Source organism: Acomys minous (assembly GCF_964271855.1).
Source record: "Acomys minous genome assembly, chromosome: 10".
NCBI lineage: Eukaryota > Metazoa > Chordata > Mammalia > Rodentia > Muridae > Acomys > Acomys minous.
In genome coordinates this window covers 89,932,387-89,959,274 of record NC_140491.1, presented here as the reverse complement: position 1 = coordinate 89,959,274, position 26,888 = coordinate 89,932,387, and the positions used below count along the sequence as shown (strand labels likewise).

General features: G+C 38.1%; 1 long non-coding RNA gene across 1 annotated transcript in view; it reads right to left on the bottom strand.

Annotated features, from left to right (window-relative positions):
- Positions 1-11,338: 11,338 nt before the first annotated feature.
- The window catches only part of LOC311606183, a 150,819-nt gene continuing 135,269 nt past the window's right edge, over positions 11,339-26,888 (bottom strand). The window contains exon 3 of the long non-coding RNA XR_014782247.1: positions 11,339-11,359. This is a non-coding gene — a long non-coding RNA (uncharacterized lncRNA). The remainder of the gene's footprint in view (positions 11,360-26,888) is intronic.

The following is a 26,888-nucleotide window of genomic DNA, read 5'->3' as shown; positions in this document are numbered from 1 at the left end:
ACCACCAAGAGATTGGGAGAAGTGGATGTGAAAATGTAAGGTCAGACCAGTCAACAGACAGTGCATGAAATACTGCTCCTGGCGGCCAGATTTTCTCATCCCCATACACATATGTCCAAGATGGATCAAGTTTCAGCTTTAAGCATTAACTTTTTACACATTCCAAGTTTAGAGTAACTGCACTGGGAGCCATCTGCCACCAAGCATCTAGTTAGATTTGGACCAGATCCATCTCTGCCAGGTGCTTGGTAGTCACACACTCTAGAAGCCACAGTGCCAAAATTATATGCGAGTCACGGACCTGTGGCTGCACAATGATCCAATTAAAAATATTTTTAGAACTCAGTCTAACTGCTAATGTTTAACTTTAAGGTTTATTACTATTATATAATCAGAAACCTGAAATCACATTCAACTATGCACGTGTGCATATGTACATATATATATATATATATATATGTGTGTGTGTGTGTGTGTGTGTGTGTGTGTGTGTGTATTATAGTGTGTGTATACATATACATACACACACACACACACACACACACACATATATATATATATACACACACACACACAACTGAGAAACATCAAGGCTTGAGACCACTGTCAACGTAATTAAAATCTATAAATATGTACATACTTTTTGAATTAATTAATATAAATATTAAGCATATTTTAGGACTAAGGAATTCATAAAACTTTCACTAACATTAGATAACTGAGAAATTTTACTGTTCTATTTTGTTCTGTTGATCAAATACATGAACTACTATATCCTATACACTGCCTTTCAAATCTCTCAAATCTAAGAAGCACAAGCCATTGTCCATTGAGGTGACACACCCCTCAATTACTGTCCATTACTCAGAAGACTGAGGTAGGAGAACACAGAGTTCAGGCAAGCCTGCCTCCAGTCAGGCACAATGTTTTTTAAAACATTGAGGATGGAAAGAAAGACGAGGAGAGAAATATCCTACAGTCTATACCTAAATCTCAGCATGAGAATAAATGACATGCTTTTATGAATAAGATTTTGTGTTTATAGTCATAACATTGAGCTTCTGCCATTTTATATGTATGTTATGCTGAATGTAGTTCTCAATAATTATGAGGTAATTTCTAACATACCCATTTTTAAAATAAAGAAATAAAGATCAAATACATCAAATTTTTTGTTTCTAGGAATGTAAGGCTAGAAACTGGAAAATTGAGTCAGGAATTCACATCTCTCAGACACCACTCCCTACTGCCTTGATGACTGTCTTCCCCAGGCACAGGCGTGTTTCTTGTTTGGCCTCCTATCAGCATTAGGCATTGTGGGAATATATGATTATGGATCACAAACTGCAAGCAGTGAACTAATATCTAGGCAGGCTAGTGCTAGCCACTTCCTGAAACAATGAATATTTGAAAATCCAAAGGGTTCGATTACATAAAAAAATAAAAACCACAAACAGTTTTCTGGAGATTTCTAAAGATTGAAAGGAGACATTTGCCTGATGGCAAATGTGAGGACCCACTACTTAGGGGAAACACAGAACATGGCATATAAGCAAAGAGACTGATGATTTAAACATTATTCCCATAAGTCCCTCTTCTTCCTCTTTATGCATGTGCTCCTGACTTAAATTCCATTGACCTACATGGCTGATGAGTGAGAGCCAGGCCTAGACCACCATTTCTCCATTAGGGCCTGTTTCCACAGCACCCTACTCCGTTACCCTGACTTATTCCAAGATGAACAGACTCTGTCCTTTTATGTAGAATGATGCAAGGATTTTTCCAATGACCCTCCTTCCCACAAAGCTTTCTAAAAATGGAGGAAGTGTTTATTTATAGCTCTTATTTCAAGGTGCTTTTCAAATATCTAATTATCCAATGACCCACACAAGAACTCGAGGTGGCAAAGGACAGTGGACTTGGCTGCAAATTTTGTAAGCACTCATGTGATGACTGAAATTCCACTATAGACAAAGAATGTTCCGTGTGAGAATGCTAAAAAGTGAAGGCAAACATCTGTGCCTGTCATTTAAGATGTGCTGAGGGCAGGGGAAAACTTGAAACGGCTTTAACATTTTGAAGGTAGGTAACAAAGTGTTTCATCCTTAAATCATACCAGTAAACTTTAAAAGTTCTCTGGAGTTCAACCTACTTGTATTCTCACATCTCTCCCTCTCTTTCCATTTTTGTTATTGTCATTGTTTGTTGTTCATTGTTTATTTTTACAGAAAGAGTATTTCCTTGTGTATCCCTGGCTGTCCTGGAATTCACTTTGTAGTCCAGACTGACCTTGAACTCAGAGATCTGTCGGCCTCTGCCTCCTGAGTGCTGGGACTAAAGACATGTGGCATCACCACCCAGCTCCTCTCTCCATTAAAAAAAATTTTTTGAGCTTTCTAAATGACATAGCAAAGAATAGTACAATTTTGAATTTCTACTAGAGACTTCAATCAAAAACATTTGTGGTATAGTCTCTGAGTCGTAGAAATGTTTCCATCTGCTATATCAGACTATCTCCATCTGGAAGATTCTGCTACTTGATTTAGAAGATAGATGGTCCCAAAACACTTGGGGATGATTTTGAAAGTTTCAATCAAATGTAGGGAGCATTTTCATATACAGGTCTCATATATAGCAAAACAGTTATTAGAGACCAAAAAGCAAGATCCTAGGAGATAAGATAAATTAAAATCATTGGCTTTGAGTGTTAATAGACATGACTCACAAAGTTCTTGTAAATGAATAGATTTAAAGCATATGAATTCCACAGGGGGAAAAATGTCATGGTTAAGGAAGTCGTTGACTATACAATGTCCTGGATTCAGTCTTCAGCACTGTAAATTGTCTATCTATCCATCCATCCATCCATCTATCCATCTTCCTCCCAACCTACCTACCCATCTCTGTCATTTTCTCTTTCTATTTCAGCCATATTTTAAAACAAATAATGCCATTAGAAAGTGATATATTTGAGAAAGTCATATCCCACTCTCCCTCACCTTTGACCATGTCCCCTGGAGGGGGAGACCTGGTGGCACTCAGAGGAAGGACAGCAGGTTACCAAGAAGAGACTTGATACCCTATGAGCATATACAGGGGGAGGTAATCCCCCTCAGGAACAGTCATAGGGGAGGGGAATAAGGGGAAAATGGGAGGGAGGGAAGAATGGGAGGATACAAGGGATGGGATAACCATTGAGATGTAACAAAAATAAATTAATTTTAAAAAAGGAAAAAAAATTTAAAAATAAAATAACCTAAAAAAAAGAAAATGATATATTTGATCTGTCTCATGCTTAAGGTGCACAGCATCAAGGGAAGGAGCTCTAGAAGTAGGGGTCTGAGCTAGAAAATTCTCCCAGCTATCATAGGAAAAGATCAGTTCTCTAGAATCCTTCTCTGCTTGTATGGCTCTGTGGGAACTCAGTTGGATTGCTCTTTATCCACTAAAGCTTCCTTTTAACATTGCTGAATTTAGCTCTTTGATCATATCGTTGAAGCTCTTCTTCATTGTCCTGCTCTTTATGTTCACCAGTTAGCATCAGTTAGTATTTTTTTGAGAGACTATACCTTTTCCTAAGCCACTGATTCAGAGGCTACAAAACCACGTAGCTATATGAAATCACAATATTAAAGTTGTCCCTTCCAAGTCTCTGTGGTACTCTAGAACACATTGCAATTTTCCTCCTTCTAATGCCATGATTTCAACACATAAAGCTTTGGGATTTAACCCTGTTGCTTACTTCTCGTAGGACTCTTCATCAGTCTTTCAAGTTTCAAACAAAGTAAGAAAGGGAGAAAGATTATAATGTGTTTGTGTCAGAATTCCCCCAGTTCCTCTTCCTCTTCTCTTTCTCCTCTTCTCTTCTTCCCTCTCTCCCTTCCCCACCCTCTCTCTTCTCAATAATTCATTTTTTGAAGCTCTCAGAGCATATTCTTCCTAATCATTAAACCAAAACATACCTTATAGCCCATTTCAGCTCTTCAGTCATCATCGTCAGTTGAGCCTTTGAACATGTGGCCATTTAAAGGTAATTTCCTTGCTTGTTAGACTTACATTACTGTTCAGAAAAATGTCCTTTCTCCCTACTTTGCTCTAGGCACTTATCACACTCAATTGCTTACAGCAATACAACTGAGCACTTTCCCTTACACTAATAAAATCCCCAGTGGCTTTCTCAAGCATGCCCCAGGGAAGCAGAATTCACAGAATGTTAACACTAAGTAGCCACTTCCCCTTAAGGGTCTAGTTCTGAATCTGAAGCTTTGAAGCCAACTGTCTTTCACAATAAATTAATTTAAGGAACACTTACAGCAGTGGCTCTTCAAACCTGATAAATTGTCATGAAGCATGTCTTGGTCATGAAGACTAATAGTCTTTGTAAAAAAAAAATCTCTACAGTTCATAAGGAATATGGTTTCTCTTCCTTCATAATATTAAACTGTCTCTTTCATTGTTACTTTTTTTTTAGCATATTCTCATTTAGAAACTTATTTAGTCCTAGATTGTACTGGCTGTTAATTTGGGTTCACTAATTTGTTCCACAAACTTTATTAGCCACATAACATAACAAGTTACTGTTTTAAGTGTCCAGTTCAAATCAGCTGAAGAATTATAAAGATTAAATCCACTAGTAGATGATTTCTGTAATAGGATTATGAATAACAAAAGTGAATAAATCAGAAGAAAAAGAACAAAATGCCCCTTCCCTCCCTCCTTAACCCTAGCTTAGGATGGCAAAAATGCTACTCAAGGAACATGTAGCCAAGACTATATTTAGATTGTTTGGGTCTGTTCTTAGTGGAGAAGGTCACAGTATTAGGAGAGACAGACTGCCACCACACAATTTCCAACTTCCCACCCCCACTCTAACTGTAGTGGGTCTGTTGCAGGAAAGAACATTCGAGAGGTCGGGGGCCCTTCTGTGACTGTACTCACAAGGTAAAAGCCAAGCTGAGTTTTCCAGACCCTTAGTTTGGACCTACATGAACCTCACCTCACCCCATTCCAACTAAGAGTATTGACACAAAAACCTTAGCTCTCATCTTAAATGGAATATGAGACAGTTTATTCTGGAGTGATCTTGAGTGACTGTGAACACAGATTTATGTTACCTCAAATTCCATGTTCCAACATGGAAGCAGTTTTATGAAGTTTTATAGTTTTACAGAACAAAGAAAGTCACAAATTAGGGCAAGTTTAAAATGCATTTGTAGATATATCAGAGATGTGGTCATAGCAGGATGGGGGAAGCTTTCCTACGGGGCCTAGATGCTCTCTGAGGGCATTATTAGTATCTGGGTTAGTGGACGATAATGGCCTACTAAGTTAATAGATTCTGAAACGTTTCCATCTGTTAGTTATATTGTGTTAGTTCAGTCCAACCAGGCAAGAAATGGCTGTTTTGGAAGGCTAAAACTAGCCCAAGGTAAGGTACTTAGCCTCTGCTCCTGCAACACTGCAAACTCTCTAAAGAACTGCATGTTTATCAGTAAATCAGTTTCTGCAGACACTGCTTCTTTTCAGAAATTCTCATTCACAGAAAGCCCTATTAGTCAGGAATAACATTCTGTGTACCTGGGAACCATATGTTATTCATTTTAGGTAAATAAGTACTTACTTATTTAAGTGTTTAAGTTATTTAAGCTTTGCCTATTCCTAGCACTGGGTAAAGATGAGACTGAGTAGTAGGCCGGACAGCAGTCTTCCGGACAGAGGAATTGTTCGAAAAAGCCATTAAGAATGAAACTCCTGCATCATGTCAAAACCACTGGCCATCATGATCGCAATTAAAGTATCTAACATAACATTTATACATGATGTATGATTACTTACCTAGAACTAAGTAAGGTAACAGAACAAAAGATGCATTTAGAATAACTAAAATCTATACTTTTTCTCCATGTATTTATTTGTACTCTATGAACTATCTTACTTACATTTAAAAAGTTAGAAACGGGACTTTGGAAGGAGTCACTGATATTGTCCCAGTTTTGATTTTCAAAATACAAATATTGTTTAATTGTTTAATAATGGATAATTGCATTATGAGACATCTTACATGCTATTAAATAAAGAACATCAGTACTTAAGATATAAAACATTATGAATGTTGTTATTATTCTAGATGGATGTCTTTTTTAAAATTTGGATAACTCAAAGAGTTAACCCAAATCTTGGGGTATCTCCAAGTAGAGTAAGTGTGCCTAAAGTTTAATTAAAAATTGTATTTTTTTGTTTTATCCAATTACGCTGAATAATGATAATATACACATACATGCATGTTTGTAAAGATAATGAAAAAAACATATCTTTTAAATGTTAGTTTTGAATAAGGTAGAAGTTTAGGGTAAGCAAACAATCATAACAAAAAAACATGATCAAATGAAAGGACATAATAAATATAATTTCAACATTTAGAAATATATCAGGTATAATATTAGATATCATATGCAATTTTAAAAAATCTAGTTGCAAAAATATTTAAGAAACATAAACAGTGAGATAAATGTCTAGTTCTTCTGGTTCTTAGGAGCATTGGAGATGACAATCACCCAGCATTTTGGAATTCTGCACAAATGTGCTCTCAGAGAATCCAGAAAGAGATGATTCCTTTTAGGAATGAGCTAAAAGTGCCTGGATGCAGTTCTGATCTTTTAATGTAATGCTTTTCTTAAATTTATTTTTGTTATGTGCTAAAATTATTTTTGGAATGCACAATTAAAATGAACTTGCAGATAAAATTTAAACATTGTGATCGTGTGTTATGGTAAGTCCATACTATTTTATAAGTTAGAGTACTCTAGACATCTTAAAACCAATTATACAGATATTTAGGGAATACAAAATGTTACATAAATCTTAACATTCTGCACATATATTTTGGTAAAGATTTTCTTTTGAATCATATTCCAAATACACATTCATATAAATTTTCATCTTGTTATATAATGTTTTTTTTTAGATAGGGCTTTACTGTATAGTGTTGGCTATCCTGGACTCACTTTGTAGACCAGGCTAGCCTCAAACTCATAGAGATCCACCTGCCTCTGCTTCCCAAGTGCTGGGATTAAAGGCATGTGCCACCACAACAGGCTCAAAATGTTCTTAATATAAAACTATTAATTGTAGGGTTTTTAATTAATACTAGCCTGCATATAAATTGATAGATACATCTACTGAAGATTTCTATGATGTTTTCTTTTCGCAATGAAAATTACAGAAAATATAATACCAAGAAAAGTAATGTTTAAAAATCATGGCTTATTAAAAATATATCTTATTATTACTAATAAACTGTCTATGTGCATATGTTTATGTATTCTTTTTAACACAGTACAAAATTGGCTTATATGTTCATGTAAACTAAAGTTATTAACTTGGCCCAGGTTCATCTTGACATAATAAAACTCAAGTTTTAAGAAACAAAATAATAATAAAAAACAAAGTATATTTAGTCAATGTGACTATGTAGATAAAACAAATAGAAATGGATAAATGCCCTCATTTTTCTTTGGGAAAATTAACAAATGATACTATTCCATCCCAGAACCCTACTTGTGAATATATCTCAAGATAAGTATCCGCTGTATATCCCTATAACTGGAACACCACGAAAGGGAATATTATTAGACAGGGAGTCATAGTAGACCTATCTGAAGCTTTTATCAGGGAAACTATTTGATTATACTTGGAGCACAATGATGAGAAATTGCTATATTGTTTCAAATTCTTGTTATTTGATAAAAGCTTGTGATGTATGCATATAAATTGAAGTACAACCAACACAGAGAAAATTAAATTTAGATAGACAATAAAAGCTGCCTTTTAAAGTCTTGTATGAGCTGGTGTGTTGTAGTACATGCCTTTAATACCAGCACTCACGAAGCAGAGGCAGATGGATCTCTGTTAGTTCGAGCCCAGCCTGGTCTACAAAACCAATCCAGGACATCCAGGACAATTTCAAAGAGAAACCCTGTCTCAAAAAGAAAAGAAAAGCAAGGAAAAGAAAAGAAAAGAAGGAAGGAGGAGGAGGAAGGAAGGAAGAAAGAAAGAGAGAGAGAGAGAAAGAAAGAAGGGAAGGAAGGAAGTCTTGTGCGTCCAACTGCAAACTTCGAAGTTGCTCTTGTAAGTATGTTTGTGGAACTAAAGGAAACCTTGCTTAAGGATGTAAAGGAAGGTGTGATTACAACCTCTCATCAAATAGACAATATCAGAAAGAAAAAGATTAGGAGGCAAAGGTTTTTGGGGGGGAAAGGAGAAGATGAAGTCATAGCACCACCCCTGGTTGCATAAAAATCCTGTGACTGAAAGACTAATAAGTAATAAAACTTTTCTCTGGAGATCGATACTAGCATAATGCAGGCATAAAAAATAATAAATGAATGTATAAATAGATGGATGTAAAGTGTTATATGAACAAAGAAGGGAGAAAGGAAGAAGAATTTATTGGTAACAGCTCATGAATTTGAGAGGGATGGGGGCGTGGGAGGTGTAAAGATAGGAGGAAGGATGGGTATGAATGTAAGTACATTACTCAGGGATAAAATACTAAAAAAAAGAGGACAACTTTTTAAAATATATTTTATTAATTTATTCATATTACATCTCAGTTGTTATCCCATCCCCTGTATCCTCCCATTCCTCCCTCCCTCCCATTTTTCCCTTACTCAAGGACAACTTTTTAACATAAATTTAAGTAGATCCTCAGGGAAATATAGCACAATATTAACTATGTCCGTGTACACACGTGGGAAACTTAAGAAGGGAATGAAACAATGGTCGAAATTTCCAAATGATGACATCCAAAGGACTCCATGAATTCCATCATACTCCTCCTGGGATAAAGAAAAATTCCACAGTGAAAACACTGAAAAACAAGGAGAAATTCTTCAAAATGGGAAGTAAAGTATGATTCAACGTGCAAAGAACTAAAACAAAACAACAACAACAACAAAAATCCACAACATTTTCTCCCCCAAATTAGAAAAGCAAAACACTGCCCAGATCTTTTTAGGAGCTGCTATAATCTTAGTACCCAAAAAAGATACTATTGCTGTCCAATGAACTATGCCTTTCCAAATTTATGGCTGATATTCCTAATGCCCCATGGGATTGTTTGAGGTCTCAGGGAAATCTTTTAGGTACATCAGAATAAAACTTGATTTAAAAAAGAAGAGAAAAAAGTGGATCAGTTGTTTTTATCAAAATTTAAAACACTGATGCCTGAAAGTAAACCATCAACAGAGAAGTGCAAAGAAAACTCAAGAAAAAGCACTCACAAGTTACTGCTATGAGCACTTACTTGTATCTGGAAATATAAAAAGAATTACTTTCAACTCAGAAGTAAAAGGACAATCAATTAAAAATGGGAGATAATATCTCAATAGATAATTCTGCTAACAACGTATGCAAATGGCTCATTAAACACATAAAAACAAGCTAGACATCATCAGCTTCCAGAAAAATTCAAGTCCAAAGCACCCCTGGATACCACTTCATACCCACAGGGTTGGCTGTGATCAAAGAGATGAGTGTTGACAAGGATGAGGATGAGTGCCATCAGACCTCTCAACATGCTCCTGTGGGGAACTCAGCATGAAAAAGCATCCTTTGACAAAATAATGGAATTTCCTCAAATCCTTAAATATAGAATCATCATACAAACCAGTAATTTCTCTTCAAGGCATCCCTAAGATAAATGCAAACATATCTGAACACAAAAACTTATGCTCAACATTTTACTGCCACGTTATTCATAACAGAGAAGCAAAAGTAGCCCAAATGTCTATTATTGGATGATATCTAGAGTACGAAATATTTATTAAAAGAAATAAATATTTCATATTACTACAAGATATCTCCTAGAATCTTGAAAGTACCATGTAAAAGAAAAAAAAAAGACAGTTACAAAAGACTATATACTGTACAACTCTGTACTTAAGACTTCAACAATATGCAAGTCCCTGCTAGAGAATGCAAATTAGTGATTACTATCATTGGTTTGTTGGGTGGCATGTAGTGATATGGAAACGACTGGTACAAAGTTGAAAAGAGTGAATGAAAATGATCAGTTAATAATTATACAGCTCTGTGAATAAAACTAAATGCCATGGTTGAACCTTTAACAGTGGGTAGATCACACTGCAATAAAAGCTCTTGTATGTGGTTGTTTTTTTTTTACTGGCAGACAAAGACAGATATAAAATAAACCCTCTCTCATAACTCAGACTCATTTTTCAGTAGGAGTTTTGATACCTACAAGAAGGAATATGATGCACAAAAAATAAAAATAAATAAAGTAGAATAAAGTGTATTTTAAAAATCACACAAAGGACTAACTGCCTGGGTTCTCCACTTAGTGATACAACGTATTCAGAGACTTGAAGAGAATAAGAAAGCAGAGAATGTTGATAGTTTCGCTGGGTATAGTATTCTGGCCTGGCATCTGTGGTCTCTTACTGTTTGCAGTACCTCTGTCCAGGCCCTTCTGGCCTTTATGGTCTCTGCTGAGAACTTGGGTGAAATTCTGATAGATTTGCCATTATGTTACTTGGCTCTTTTCTCTTGCCACTTATTCTTTTCTTTGTTCTGTATATTTTGTGTTTTGCTTATTATATGTTGGGAAGATTTTCTTTTCTGGTCTATTCTATTTGGTGTTGTAGGCCTCTTGTATATGCATCTCCTTCTTCAAATTGGGGAAATTTTCTTCTATGATTTTATTGCAGATATTTTCTGGGCCTTGGAGTGGGGTGTCTTCTCTTTCCTCAATACCTATTATCCTCAGGTTTCATCTTTTCATGGTGTACTTGATTTCTTGGATGTTTTGTGTCAGGAATTTTTCAGATTTAGCATTTTCTTTGATGGTTGCTTCAAGTTCTATGATTGTATCTTCTAGTCCTGAGATTCGTTCCTCCATCTCTTGGATTCTGTTTGAGAATCTCACCTCTGTGTTGTTTGTTTTCTTCACTAAGGTCTCTCATTCCCGTCTTTTTTCTGACTGTGCTTTTACCATTGTTTCCATTTTTATCTTCAGGTCTTGAACGGTTTTATTGGTTTCGCTCATCTGATTGTTTGTATTTTCCTGAATTTCTTCCAGTGCCTCTCTATAGGCCTGTTATGTCTTCAACCTATTTAGATGCATCCTTCTGCATTTGTTTATAGATTTTATTTGTTTCTTCCATTATTGTCCTCATTACTATGGATTTGAGGTGATTTTCTTGTATTTTGATTTTGTTTGAGTTCTCAGGGTTCTTTCTTTGGGATGGCTAGGATCTGGAGATGCTGAATTGTTTTGGTTTTTGTTGTCTGCATTCTTAGGCTGGCCTTTAGTCATCTTGTCTCTGATGTTGGGAGATAGCTTTTAAAAAAAGAAAGAAAGAAAGCAGAGAATAGACAAATGTCATGCAGCTACTCAGCTTCCCTAAACAGATCATTTATGTGAGAGCAAAATTCTTCATGGGGGCTAATACACATTTCATCTGAAAGGCACTCATTTCAATGTTTGAACACAAATTTTACAACAGTAGGAGCACAGTAAAGTATGGAGGTATAACAGCCTCGATTCTGAACTCCTATAACCTAGTCTCATCATTAAAAAACACAAACCTCCCGAATTAAGCTGCCAGATTTGAATGTCAGATAAAGCATTTATCAGCTGTGTGGGCTTTAGCAAATTATTAACTTCTCCAGGTATTGGCTTATTTAAAGTTTGTGATGTTGTACTCGCATCACCCCTGTCATAGCACCCAGTGTTTTCTTATACACCACCCATGTAATTCTTCCTTCCTCCATGACATGAAAACACATGATCTCTGATAATTCCACTTTTATAAAGCAATTACCATGTATAATTCCCTTAAAAGGGACAAAATAACATCTGGGAGGGACTGAGATTAGTTAATTGGTGCATACTGTGTACTGGCAAACATGACGTAATGTCAGTGATTAGTCTTTCTTTTATTATAAACAGCTGTTGATTTGGTAACATGGGTCATTTCAAAGCTAGAATGCATCTATTTTAAGAAATAGCAGGATAAAAGACAGGATGATGTGGATAGGTCTATTACTCTTTTGGATAGTTATATTATTTTAAAAAAGTAAAAGATCTGCTCACTTTCCCATTTTTTTTTAATTTCTGAAATTATAATTTAATTACATTTTTTCTTCCCTTTCCTCCCTCTAAACCTTCTTTTATATCCATTCCTGCTTTCCTTCAAATTCGTTTCCTTTGCTTCATTATTATTGCATGCACATATCTATATTTATGTGCGTATATATTCCTAAATACCTTCTCAGTCTTATAATGTTACATGCATGTATTTTTGTCTTTTTATTAATTTTTTACATATACATTTATATTATTACTCATATATACAATGAACTACCTACAGAAAGAAGAAGCATGAAACAATCAGGAACTATATGTGTGTGTGTGTGTGTGTGTGTGTGTGTGTGTGTGTGTGTGTGTGTGTGTGTGTTACAGTAGTAGTTTTTGGCTATTTGTATTTGGCAGCTTTGAAGAAAACATGTTTTTAGGGCTGATGATTTGGCAGTGGAGAACCAATTGTTGTACTCTTCTCTGAAGGAGACCACCAGTCCCAGTTTTCCTTGATTACCTGTAGTTCTTAGTGTAGGGTTTAGGCCTCATGTGATTTTCCCTATTGAGTCTGGCATGTTAACTGGTGACATGGTGGTTCAGCTCACGTTTAGGCAGGCATGTTGGTGAGACTATGGGAGTAGCTTCTGACATTGCTAGGAGACACCATTTCATACCTAGCTTCCTGATTCTCTCGCTCTTACTATATTTCTGCCCCTCTTCCTCAATGCTTCCTGCGCCTTAGCACACATTGGGACAGGGCTCCACAACTCTCTATTTGATTGATTGTTTTTCTGTAATAGTCTCTGCCTGTTGCAAAGATAAGTTTTCTTGTTGAGGGATGAGGACGCTATTTGTCTGTGGGTATAAGGAAATATGTTTATAGACTGATTAGGGATTATGCTGGTAATTGGTGGATGGGAAAATAAATAGAAGTTTAAAGTAGAAGAAGTACTTAGAAAGTTCTTCTAAATATGATCTTTTCACTCATGCCTCAACTGTCCCAAAAATAATAACCACAGTCATCTACGAAGCAATTGTTCTGTGCCCTATCTTGTGTCTGATGGTCTCACAATGCCACATACATTATGCATTTAAGCATCTACTTCTTCTATCTGCAAAGTAAAGCACACACTAAAGACCTGACACACCCTTCAATCATCACAGCTACCTTCTTCCCCATTATGTCTCCCTGTGTCAGAGAGGGAAGGTGGCCCCAAAGGCTCCCTCTTTAGTTCTTTGTCTTCAGCCTGATGTGTTTTTGCTTTTGTTACTCTCTGGGCTTGAACTGTCCTTCCCCTCATCTCCATCTGCTATTACTCTGCTTATGCCTATTCTAATCCTCCACCCACTGTTTTCCTTTGCAACCCCATCACTAAAATGTAACTTTGCAAGCCTGGGTTCTACTTCATATACTTAACACTGTTTTCAAGTACTCACTACATGCTTATTGGGTTAAACTTTGTACAGCTAACACTGTTTTTGAGTACATAGCATGTACTAATTAGGCTCTACCTTGTGCCTTTCTGGGCTGTATTTATTAACATCAGGGACCCAATCTTCTGCTACCATCCTAGCCCTGGCATCAGAGTACCAGGTCTGCTGAAAGCTTCTTGAAATGGACTTACAAGCTTACTGTAAAAACATTCTTATAGCACGCCTGTGAGCGGGAATCCCTGGCTTATATTTCAGTGGCTTACAGAATGTGCTGGATGAGAGGGCTCTAGAGAAATTTTTAAGCTCCATTTCATCTCAGGCAGTGCCTGAAATAGCACCTCAGCCTGCAGTCACGTGTGGTCTGCCATCAGAACATATGAAATATCATGGAATAAGATAGTGTGCCTTCTGTTGAATGTAGAATTGGGATTTAAAGAGGGGACACCTTGGAATAAAGAATTTATAAATCAAGGGGAAGAGGAAAAGCAGAAGACTTTCGTGTTCTCAAGTATTTCTGGGAAATGTGGTAAATTAGATAGCACAGAGGAGCTGGATGGGTCTTGGAGCATGTGCTTTAACCTGTCTGTGCCAGTGTTCATACTAAAGCTTCAGGACATTGTGGTAAAAGCATACAATTATGAATCACTTCACTTCTACTAATTTTTACAGCATCATTCCTCTACAGTCAGGATCATCTGAGGACAGGCATGGATTAAGTGCTCAGTCAAGGAAAAAAAAACTTAAATCTCAAAGGCTGGAGTCTGGTCCTATTGTCATTAGCTTTCCAGACATGCTGGTCTTCCTGCCAGACTTTCAGAAGGCTACAGGTCAACCCTGCAGCTGGACACATTAAAAAGCAGGAAGTCAAGATCTTGCCATGCATTGGAATTTAACAAAGGCTTCTTCAGTTGTACATGACAACTCCATTGCCCTTTACCAATAACTGCCTTTCTAAAATGTAGCCAAACAATAACATCTCAAAACTACGTGAGAATATGAATATCCGCACTTTGCCTTTTTTTCGTCTTTGTGAGCCGTCCCTATTAATTTACTAGTATAGCTAGAAATAAATTCACAGCCATGTTCACTTCCATTTTTTTCTTCACAACTTCTTCTCTTTGCATCGTTTAAGGACTCTTCCATCCCGGAAGAGATGGTGGTCATTGCATACCCTGGGAAAGGGTCTTGTGTGCCAGCAGCATTCCTGGAGAAACAGTTATACTTCTGTTTCTAGAACCCATGCTGCTCACACCTTCCTTCCCCTATGTTGCAGGGGTGTGTGGAAAGTGTGAAAACCATATTTTGAACAAGGAGTAAAACATCAACAACAAAGTCGCCCACACAGCCTATTTTGAGAATCTGTTCTTATTTGAAATGTCTTCATCTTTCTGTGAAACCGAGGATAAAGATGATCAAGGTTAGCTCTGTCATACAAGCCTTTAAAAAGAACTCTGATGTTAATTAAAAGTTCCCTTGATACTGCCAGGAACCCCACTCTTTGAAGTACAGGTCTTATTGACTGAGCTGGAATAGAAAAATACGTGCACCCTGCCTCATTGGTCCATGTGCTGGGTTGCTTTGCACTAACTATTCATTTTTCCTCATTTCTGGCAATAGCTATGGTCCACCTCCTCAGTCTCATATCTGCACCCCTCTTCACAGCTCAGTGAATGTTGCGTGTAGTCAGCTGCCAGGCAGCACACTAAATGGCCACGCTGATTCTCCCAGAATTTTCTTTTCTTTTTTCCTTTTTTTATATTTACATTTATATTATTACACATATATACAATAAACTACCTATAGCAAGAAGAACCATAAAACAATCAGAAATTATATAAGTGTTACATTCATAGTGTTTTGGCTATTTGTATTTGGCAACCTTGAAAATAATATCTTTTCTATCTTGGTGTGTCTAAAATTCTGAATGTAGATCAGTATCTTTCATACCTCATCGTTATACACATAAAGCATCTCTCTAGACCTAAAAACATCTTAACTCCAAAACAACTAAGCTTAGTTAAATGAGTTACACAAAGAGTACTCTATTTGGAGTTTCACCTTTGAAAATAAGCACTGCTGTCTCCTTGGATCACAGTTTTCAAGATGAAGCTCGTAACTCCTACCTACATGAAATGAGGCTTGAAAATATAACTTGTGTATTGACTTAGATATCCAATGTTTTCCCCAAAGCCTCAGGTAGTCAGGCTTGGTTGCTCACTGATAGGTTTTTAGAAAGTCATTGGTTCTTGAAGGCTTTGACCTAATCAATGGACTAATCTTTTGATGGATTCATAACATAATGGATTAATATCATTGAGTTAGGTCCTAGGTAAAGGAAATAGTTTACTGGCAGTGTTCCCTGGAAAGACATACTTTATCCCAACCCTTTTTTGCCCCCTGCTTCCAGACAGCCAGGAAGTGACCCCATCCACACTCCCTCATGATGTGATGCCCAACCACAGGTCCAGAGCAACAGGACCAAGTGACCATGGACTGAGCCCACAGAAATTGTGAAATAAAATTAATCTTTTTCTATTTTAAGTGTTCCTCCAAGGTATTTATCATAGCAGCAGCTAAAACAACAAAATATAACTAACACAGTCTCTAAAATAAAAGCCTGATGGGTGTTTTGTTGTTTGGGTTTATTTTAATGAAATAATGTACTTACCCTTGCATTTCTCAATGGATTTTTTATTTTAATTTGTCATAATTTATTCAGATTACTTCCCAATTGTTATCCCCTCCTTGCATCTCCCTGTTCCTACCCTCCCTCCTTCTTCTGCCTTATTACCCTCCCCTAGACCTCTGACAGAAGGGGACCTCCTTCCCCACCATATAAGCATAGCCTATCAGGTCTCATCCAGATAGCCTGGATCTCCTTCCTCTGTATGCCACTGGGCCTCCTCACCAAGAAGTAATTATCAAATAAAGGTGACCAGATTTCATGTCAGAAGCAGTCCCCACTCTCCCCAAAACTGTGGAGAATGAGCTGCCCATTGGTTATATCTGAACAGGGAGTCTAGTTTTACTGCATGCATTGTCCTTGGCTAGCACAACAGTTTGTACAGGTCCCCTCCTGGGTCCAGATCAATCAGCCTTGATGGTCTCCTTGTGGGGTTCCTGAACTTTCTGGGTCCTTCTATCCCCCCATTCCAAAAGAATTCTTTTAATTCATGTAGAGACAACAGGAGGTTTAGATGAAAAGGCTAAATTTGAAAACAATGAAATGAATTTATATCATGTGTATAAGTCACATATATTATACATAAAATGCAGGTTACATATAATATATATGCAGCATATTCACCCAGAACACTATCACATTACAGATGATAAAATGTGTGCTGGAGTGTTAGAATTGTGTTTCACAGAGGCATTATTTAAATTCCTAGCTGTGGGCCCATGTTCCCATTTCTTTGATCCACACAATACTGGTAATGTTAGTGTGGCAGACACAGTAGACTGCAATAGCAACCTATGAAAACATGTTGTCACTAGAAGATCAGCTTTGTACTCCTTTTTCTAGTCTCTAGGCTTGTCTAGTGAGGAAAAAATCACTGTCCTCTATCGTGACACTTAAATTTTAATTTCAGAGAATTCTTAGTTGTTTTCTTTTTTTGCATTTGTTCAGAGTTTAAACAAAAAATTTTTTCCTTCATTTTTTAATTAATTTATTCATATTACATCTCAATTGTTAGCCCTTCCCTTGTATCCTCCTATTCCTCCCTCCTTCCCACTTCCCCCCTTTTCCCCTCCCCTATGTCTGTGATTGAGGGAGACCTCCTCCCCCTATATATGCTCTTAGAGTATCGAGTCTCTTCTTGGTAACTTGCTATCCTTCCTCTGAGTGCTAAACAGAATTTTTACCAACATTTTTATAGCTTAATCACACCATCTCTTACTTGTTACTGAGAAAATTCTTGCTGATGTTCATGATGGACACTCAGTCTTACAGTGTCCTTTACAATAGGTCTCTCATCAATCTCACCTCTGTTTTCCCATTTCCACTGTGCTGAAGACAAACATATCACTTTGTACCTTGTTTTCAAGCACAGGAAATAATATATCCCATAGTCCTTTACACTAAATATGGTTCCTCATAGCAATATGCTTCCATTTCTCCATGTGACTGATTCCTTGCCATTCGTAGCACACATTAAATCTGAATTTTTCCTACAACCACTTAATCTAAAGCAAACTTCTAGTCACTCTGCCGTGTCTACGTGATGCATTGCCTGCTGGCATGGTACTTATTGTAGATGGTTATTGGTTTTATCCCTTACCACTCAGAGCAGACTCCATTACAATAAGAATCTGTCTGTCTCAGCCTTCAATGTTCTGTGGAACCTAGAATGGTACTGATGTTTAATTAGCACTCAAATACTGCTGGATCAAATTAGTATTAAATTGATTGTCCTGAAATAACCCCCCTATCTAGGAATTCTTTCAAAACTTGCCATTCGGTAAAATGTGAATCTATTTACAGAGACATGCATCCGAAAACATCCTTCTTGCTATACAGAACTCACTGAGAATTCCAATGCAGCATTGATAAGGATCCTCAGATCAATAAAGAGCTCAGAAAGAGTTTCATGCTTCATGATGTTTTATATGCAGGTTATTAAAACATCTTTCTATCACAAGTTCATGTAAAAAATTAGCTTATTTTCTGTTGTCTGGGTAGATCACTGACTACACATGCTTTCAGTCTCCCTTGGTCTCTTTACCTGATATACTCTGACAAGTCGTTATGATCCTAAGTTACGTAATGACCTTTAGTTACACTATTTATCACAGTGCATCTAAGTGTATCACAACATTTACCCAATTCTAATATTATTCCTGAGTCAACAATACGAAGATCTACATCTGGTCAGAGTTACAAATCAAAGCTGATGACATTCTCATCCTTAAATATCTGTTCCCCACATCCCACAAGCCCAGGAAACACCACAGGATAGAGAGCAGAATGAATTTAAGCGCCAGAGGATGGAGAAAAATGGCAGAGCATGTTGTCATACAGATGCATGGCTATTGCCACTGTGGATACACAGCACTAATGGAGACCAGCACAGAGATTGGGCATTCCAACTGTCCACCACCAACAAAGGAGGTGTCTGTGAAGATTGCCCCTTCCTGAGGAGGTAGTAACTCTCAATAGGTACTGAAGGGGATATGTCATTTTATATAATGGTATAGCCACTAAAAAGGGACTAGGTAAGAAAATGGGGTTTAAAAGAAAATGAAGAAGGATACCAGAAGATAATAGAGGTGACTATGACCACAATACATACATACATACATACATACATATATATATATATATATATATATATATATATACTGTCAGAAATGAAGAAGAAATAACAAATTCATCAATTGCTCTTGAAAGTCCCTTAAGTAATCCATGAAGTCTAACATATACAAATACAAGTTCTAAACAAATCAAATATAGTTTTTACTTCTTCCCTAAAATTGTTGGAACAGAGAACTATTTCTCCCTCTTATTTTTATTGCAAGAATTTATTGCATCTTATTAAATTGCAAGAATTTAACACTCATTTAAATTTTAGACTCAAACTCACTCCCAATGAGATAGTCACACAATGACAGCATAAACCAATTAAAATGAAAGAACAGTGCATGATCTTATTAATCTCTGGTCATTCATTGATGCACGCTATAGGCAGAATTGTGTATCCCCAAGGTTTGTGCTGAAGCTATAACTACATACTAAGGTAGGACTTTTTCTCTTTTTTTTAATTTTTTTATTCACTTTACATCCTGATCACAGCCCCTCCCTTCTCTCCTCCCTGTCCCACCTTCTTTCCTCTTTCCCCTCTCCACTTCTTCTCAGGAAACGGGAACCCTCCAACCTACCTCAACATATCACGTCACATCAGGACTAATTTCATCCTCTTCCACTGAGGCCAGACAAGGCAGCCCAGCTAGGGGAAAGTGATCTAAAGGCAGGCAACTATGTCTGTGTCAGAGATAGCCCTGCTCCAATTGCTAATGGACCCACATGAAGACCAAGCCGCCCAATCCATACATGCTCTTTGGTTGGTGATTCAGTCTCTGTGAGCCCGCACGGGCCTAGGTTAGTTGACGCTGTTGGTCTTCTTCTGGGGTTCTTGTCCCTTCCACTTCCCTCTATCCTTCTCTCAACTCTTCAACAAGATTCCCTGAGCTCTACTAACGTTTAGCCATCAGTCTCAGCATCCGTTTTGATCTTCTGCTGCATGGAGTCTCATAGAGAATTATGAAGAGGAAACAAAGGGCAGTAAAGTATGTGATTGGGGCTCAACTTGTGGAAAGATTTGTAACTTTATCAAAAGAGGAAGAGAGTCGGGGTGAGAGGCGGTTAGATGGAAAGTGGCTATCTTGCAGGTAGGATCAGAGCCTTTACAAAGCCACAATAGTGCTGTGATTCTGACTTCAAACCTCCAAACATTAGGAAGACAAATTTCTCTTTATGCTATCCAATCGGTTTTGTTATAGCAGTCGGTACTGACTAACAAAAGGGGAAACACTTCCTCCTCCGCCAGTCGGTCCTTCAGTTCTCTCACTCATCTTCTTCAACCTTCCAAACCTTACTCATGCTTGATTTACATTCCTTCCATGTGCTTTTGATGCATCTCTTTTGTAAGACATTGGATAGTAATCGGTCAAGATTAACACTGATAGAGAAGTTGGTCCTGTTTGTTAGCCAGATACCAAGCAAGCTTTGGAGGATGGATACATGAAAATGACTCAGAACCCAGAAAAAAGAGCTGAGAGAAGCTGGCTAGCAGACCTCTCCTGTAGGTAACTGATGTGTATACCTAGGATGAGCTTGGTTTGGGTCATATAAAGGGCAGAAGAAGGTTGAGTATTATGTTCCAGAGGGAGACTGACAATGGATATCAAGAGAATAAAGAGAGGTGGCAATCAAAGGCAGCTTCCTCAGCTTTGACTAAGGCTATTTCCATTAGTAAGTCCAACAAAGGTGAGAACTGATTAGTGTTATTAATCTTCCAGCAGAAAGATAAACAGCTTGACTTACCACTCTTTACATGTCTTGTGGAATAGTAGTCCCATGCCACTATGTGTGTATTTTCCTCCTGTCCCTTAGCTGCCGTAATAAAAGCTCATGGGACTCATAGGGTATCAAGTCTCTTTTTGGCAGCCTGCTATCCTTCCTCTGAGTGCCACCAGGTCTCCCCCTCCAGGGGACATGGTCAAATATGAGGCACCAGAGTATAAAGGGAGAGAAAGTCCCCCTCAGTCACAGTCATAGGGGAGGGGAGTAAGGGGAAAATGGGAGGGAGGGAAGAATGGGAGGATACAAGGGATGGGATAACCATTGAGATGTAACAAGAATAAATTAATAAAAAAAGTATTTTGAAAGAAAAAGCTCGTGGGACTTATTAAATATTATACAAATACCTGGGCCATTTGCTTAGATTCTTCTCTGACTAGCTCATAACTTACGTTAACCCATTATACTAATCTTAACTCTGCCACATGACTGGTTTACCTGAGCTTAGGCACCGTGCATCGGTCTTCCTCACATCTTGCCACTAAATCCTCCAAGCCTGTCTCTATCCCAGAATCCTTTGTGCCTGACGGATGTCCCACATCTATTTCCTGTGTAGGCTATAGGTCATAGGTTTTTATAATTGACAGGTGTTGCATCCATATAATACACAAGAGATTCCTTCTGCAGCCCTTTCTCTATTCTTCCATGCAGAGGACACAAGGAGAAAATTGACTTCCAGAATGGAGAAAGATTACATGTTCTTATTCACGCCTACAAAAAAAAATGTTGGGAATACTTACATACAAATTTAAAGAATAGTATTTAATGTAAAATTGTTTTATTATCTTCTGGAGAAAAAAACAAGGCCACTTGATTTATGTTTTAGCAAAATGGAAAATTTTACATTAAAGACATTGAATGGTAGCAGTTAAGATAACTTTCAACTGGCTTGAATGCTCTGCTTAGGAGTCTGGTCTGTCTTTCTTTCTTTCCTTTTTTCTTTCTTTCTTTCTTTCTTTTTTTAATTTCAATTTCTTCCATCTTAACTGTCAAACAGAAAGGATGTCCTGCCTAGTAATTAGTCTCAGTGAGGAGAAAGCTGTGAACGGAATCCAGAAACCACAGACCCTCAGGATTGATGCTGCTTGGTTTCAAATGTGAACAATAGGCAGCAATATGCATTCTAAATGACGGAAACAGCCAGGCAGGCAGTCAATAGCTTTCTTTGACACGTATTGTGTGCAGAGCGCCATGCCTGGCTGCTGTCTGAGAAATAAAAGAAACAGAAGACAGCCCTTATCTTCCAGCTCAGAGGGCCACAGATCTATCAATACATCAAGACTCTTTGGGATGTCTGAGCCATGAGGACAGGAAAGAGCCGTCTTGCCAGCCTCCACGACAACTGTTCGGGACTGAAATTGTATCTATTACAAACAAACGCGATATTATGTTGCCATAAATTTCAAGAGAACAATTAATTTTAGAAAACTGAAGTTCTCATTTTTTCTAGGAAAGTCACAGTTTTCTCTGTTCACTGGTATAGCTCTATCAGGAGAAAAATACAGTCCATTAAAAACAGTCCCTCGGTAGCTTTAAAACTCCCAGGTCGAGGCAGCGTGAGCTGTTCTTTATGTGATCACATGACTACAAAAAAGCGGCTCTGACCCTGGTACTGGAAGAACTGCCTTTACTAACAATAGCAATTGGCTGAATCGCAAACTTTGACCATCCCAGGCAAAGACGAGTTCTCTGTTTAATGAGAGAGAAGAAAAAAAAAAGTAAGCCAGTTTAATAATTCCATGCTGTCTTAAAGCTGAGCTCGCTAGAAATTTCAGCACCAACTAAAAATGTGGCTGTGTTGCTACAGAAATATTTTGAGGCTGACATGAGAATCGATATCCTACTAATCAGACCAGACTGTGAAGTAGGCGCAGGGAACAAGCATGACTCACGGGGTGGAATTATAAACAACTCCATTTTTATTTCGCACTGTCTCTTCGAATTTATTCTCTTGGGTTAGTACTGCCATTGCCTCCAGTTGAACATTTGCGCAGCCCCATTACTTTTGCTGGACACTCTTAGGTAATAAAAAGTCCTAGAGTTACTTTAAATCACAAAACATTTTATTTCAGTAATAAATCAAAAGTCCGGGCCTGAATTAAAGCTGAAGCTTTGCCCTTCCCACAGCAGAGGCCTGGACTACGAGGGAACCTACAGTTTGTGCTTTGTGTTTCTGTGTTTCTAGCACTGCCTTAAGTAGGGCAACCAGGAAGAAAGCACAAGTGGTTCTTAAGACATGGTGTTTGAGGAATATTCTTGCGAGCTCTGCTGGTCCTCTCTGTATCTGCTGAATAGCAGGTGAGGTCTTTTTGTGGGTTGTTCTGATTTTACCCACACACACACTCTGCCATGCATACAAATACAGAGATTTCTTATGGCCAGGCACAAGGCAATCCCTCCAGGTTACTCTTCTGTTCGCAGGCACCCTTTGTGCTGTCTTCTTGACATAAGATTATCATAGCCCAGGTCTCTCTGAGTATGAGGCTCACATCTGTACATCCCCCACTAAAAAAGCGCATCCATCGATTTACTCATTCTCCAAAGACTTGTTGAGCTTCCATTAGGAACCAAGCACTTTAGAAAGACACATCTGCTGAAATATACATGAGCCGTCCAGCATAAAGTGAAGCTTTCCCAAGGGTGGTGTGCATTTTAAAATGACTATTTTTAAGCCATACAAATAAGCCATGACATCCTAATTATGCTGTTATTGAATAAAGCACTCTCAAACATATGTATAGGAGGTTTTCTGGGGTCAGGATATATTTTGAAGAGTTAGGCCAAAGGGCCCTGAACCTCCATTGTACAAGAAGAGCATGCAATTTATTTATATTGTGTGGTTATTTGAGAAAATTGGTGGTTTCAATGACAGAGAATTAAATAGTTAAACCCATGCAAGCTATTTCCTGGGTGTTTTTATTTAATTAATACTTATATTTCTGTGCTATTATTAGTTTAAAACAATATAATATCATAATTAAATTAAAAGCAATATAGTATTGTGTATTTGTGCTAGAGAAGACCCCAGACATTATCGAAGTTTCTATGTACATCCCACTTCTGCACTTGTGTTTCGGAAGTTACTTCCATCTTCAGATGACTTCTGCTAGATAAGACAGCTCTGAGCACATCTACAGAGACCTCAGCAATGTCACCTCTGACTTCTTGAGCAGCTGTTTAGACCAACTGTCTTAAAACCTCAGCTTACAAAATAAAGGCTGAATTATCAAACGGTGTGTGATTTTTTTTTCCTGAGAGAAATGCAATCTGGTCAATCTTGAAAAGCTTGATTCAAGAAAGAAAAAAAAATGACAAGAGGCTAATCAAAGCCCTGCCCCTAATAATCTTCTAGGAAACCATATGCAAAGGTACTTGACATTTTAAAGATCTGTGAGAGGTTCATAATATTCCCTCTGAACACTTGGAGAGAACATCAGCTGACTTGTTCTGTGATGGGCTTGTTAGCTGGGTGTTTGAGCAAGAGTCAGGAAGCCCGTGTACCCAGAATATACTGAGAGAGAGAAAAAAAAAGGAGAGGAGGGAAAGGTAGACAGAAAAAGAAATGGAAGCTGACAGATAATGCAGGGTGGGGGTTCATATGTTTTCCTGGCTGTCCATCTGAATCACCTGGGCACTTTTCAGCAGATGTCAGGAATACAACAAAAATGAAATCACCATTTTGGGACTCATACCCCAAACATCAATCAGTCTTTCTTCCCTTCATTCTTTCTTCCTTTTATTCTCATTCTCTGTCTCTCTCTGTCTGTCTCTGTCTGTGTGCGTGTCTGTCTGTCTCTCTGTCTGTGTGTGTGTGTGCGCACGCGCATGCGTGTATGTAAAGATCATAAAACAGCTTGCAGGAATAGGTTTTTTTTTCCTGGGCATCAAATCCACATGATGAAGCTGTGCAGCAAGAACCTTTACCTACTGAACCATCTTGCCAGGCCAGTATTAATGTTACTTTGAAGCCTACCATACTTCAGCTAATGTGAGAAGGGGTTAGAATTCCTTTAGTACTCTATAGAAAACTTGAGGTCTGACTTTGAAGATGGAAAGCTGCTGGGGGTTGGGCTGGTATGTTGTGCATTCAGATGCTAAATTCTGTGCCCCAAGATCTTGTTGGAGTCCTGACATTGGCATTGTCACATTCATTGATCAGTGTTGTGTAAACTTTGCTCCTCAATTATCTCTGATTGGTTAATAAAAAAAAAAACCTAAACACCCAATGACAAGGCATAGCTGGACTTCTGATCCAGTGATCAGGTCTCAAGTATGGACCATGAAGTAGAGAGGGAGAAGAAAGAGGGAACAAAGAAGAAGAGGTAGAGAAAGAATGTGGCCATGAAGATTGACCTGATGAAAGAGAAGCAGCCCAGGCTGGACCAACGTGACAAGTAATTTGGGGCACAAGGCTGGAAAGCAACCAGACTAGCACAGAGGATTCGAATATGTCATATCGCAGCTCTGGTGCCTTAAATCTTGTTGAGTACATCTTTCAGTCTCTGTATCATATATTTGGCAGTTAGAAGGGGTGATTAGAAATGGCCCCCCAAATTATACCCTATAGTTTCAGGAAGCCACTAAAACAGGGCTGATAGGATAGGCTGATCTAACTTAGACTTTCCACCAGTCTTCCCGATCACAACGATGTTGAGAAAAGACTGTAGGAAGGAAAGAGTAAGAGCCAGATTTGGTACATATTTGCAACTACGGACAGCAATGGCTTAACCTGGTGTAGAGTGCAAGACAGTGTGAAAGTTGTTCAATTCCAAACATACTTGAGGAAGAATTGACAAGATTTGATGATTTGATGATGCATCGAGATATGAAACACAAGAGAAAAACAAAACAAAGAAGACAGAGATGATTGGGCCAAGCATAGTCTTTCCTCTGATAATTTCTAGAAGTGCCTGCCATCCGTGAAGCTGTTCCACTTCCCCCCAGTTCTGATTGATCCCTTTTCTCCCACCTCCTTCCACCTTCCATATCTGTTTCTTGAAATATTGTCCTTATGAAAATTTCTAAGATGATATAGTCTTTTTCCTTTAATAGCTTTACACCTTTTATTAAGACTAATATAGGGTCTACAAGATCACTCAGTGTGTAAAAAGTCATTGACAGGCAAATTTGGAACCTGGATCCCACAGCAGAAAAAAAGAATTAAGTCCTGTGAGCTACCACGACATGTATACTCACACAGACGTGCAGACACACTCACAAATAGATAAATGTAAAACAAATAATGAAAACAAGGTAATGCTGTATATAGAACAAGTTAATGATTTTCCTGTCTCCTCAATTCCCACATTCTTGGCTTAAAAATAGCTCTTCTTTGAAGGAGTTATACACATACACACACACACACACACATATATATATACACACACACACATGTAGTTGTATGTTGATTATATAAAACCTATGTGATATTATATGTGCATATAAGTTTAATGTGTATGTACATACAATGAAATGCACATTTATTGTTTTTTTAAGTTTTTATTTTTAATTTGTTCACTTTACATCCCAATTGTAGCACCCTCTCTCTTTGCCCCCTGATCCGACCTTCTCTCCCTTATACCTTCTCCCTCCCTCTCCTAGTCCTCAGAAAGGGGAGCCCTCCTCCCCTAACATCTGACCTCCGCCTATCAGGTCTCATCTGGACTGTCTGTATCCTCTTCCTCTGTGGCCTGGCAAGGCTGCCCTGCCAGAGGAAAGTGATCAATGTGGGGGGGGCAGAGTCCATGTGTGAAGTAGTCCCTACTCCCCATATTATGGGACCCACAAGGACACTGTGCTGCCTATCTACTACATCTGAGCAGAGGGTCTAGGTCCATACCATGCATTCGTGGTCCTTGGTTGGTGCATCAGTCTCTGCAGCACCACCCTGCCTCCACCTAGATTTGTTGCCTACATTGGTCTTCCTGAAGAGCTCCTGACCCCTCTAGGTGCTTCTATTCCCCAACTCTTCTATAAGACTCCCTGTGCTCCACCCCAGACTCTGGCTGTGTGTCTCAGCATCTGCCTGGATCTCCTGCCTGGTGGAGTCTTTCAGAAGACATCTATGGTAGGCTCCCTTCCTGTTCCTTCTCTTCAGTTGCTTCCAGCATCTATTCTATTTGTCCTTCAGAGTGGAAATTAAGCATTCTCTCTACGGCCCTCCTTATTATTTACTTTATTTAGATCTGCATATGGTAGCATGGTTATCCTCTACTATTTGGCTAATATTCACTTATAAGTGAGTACATACCAGGTGTGTCTTTCTGGATCTGA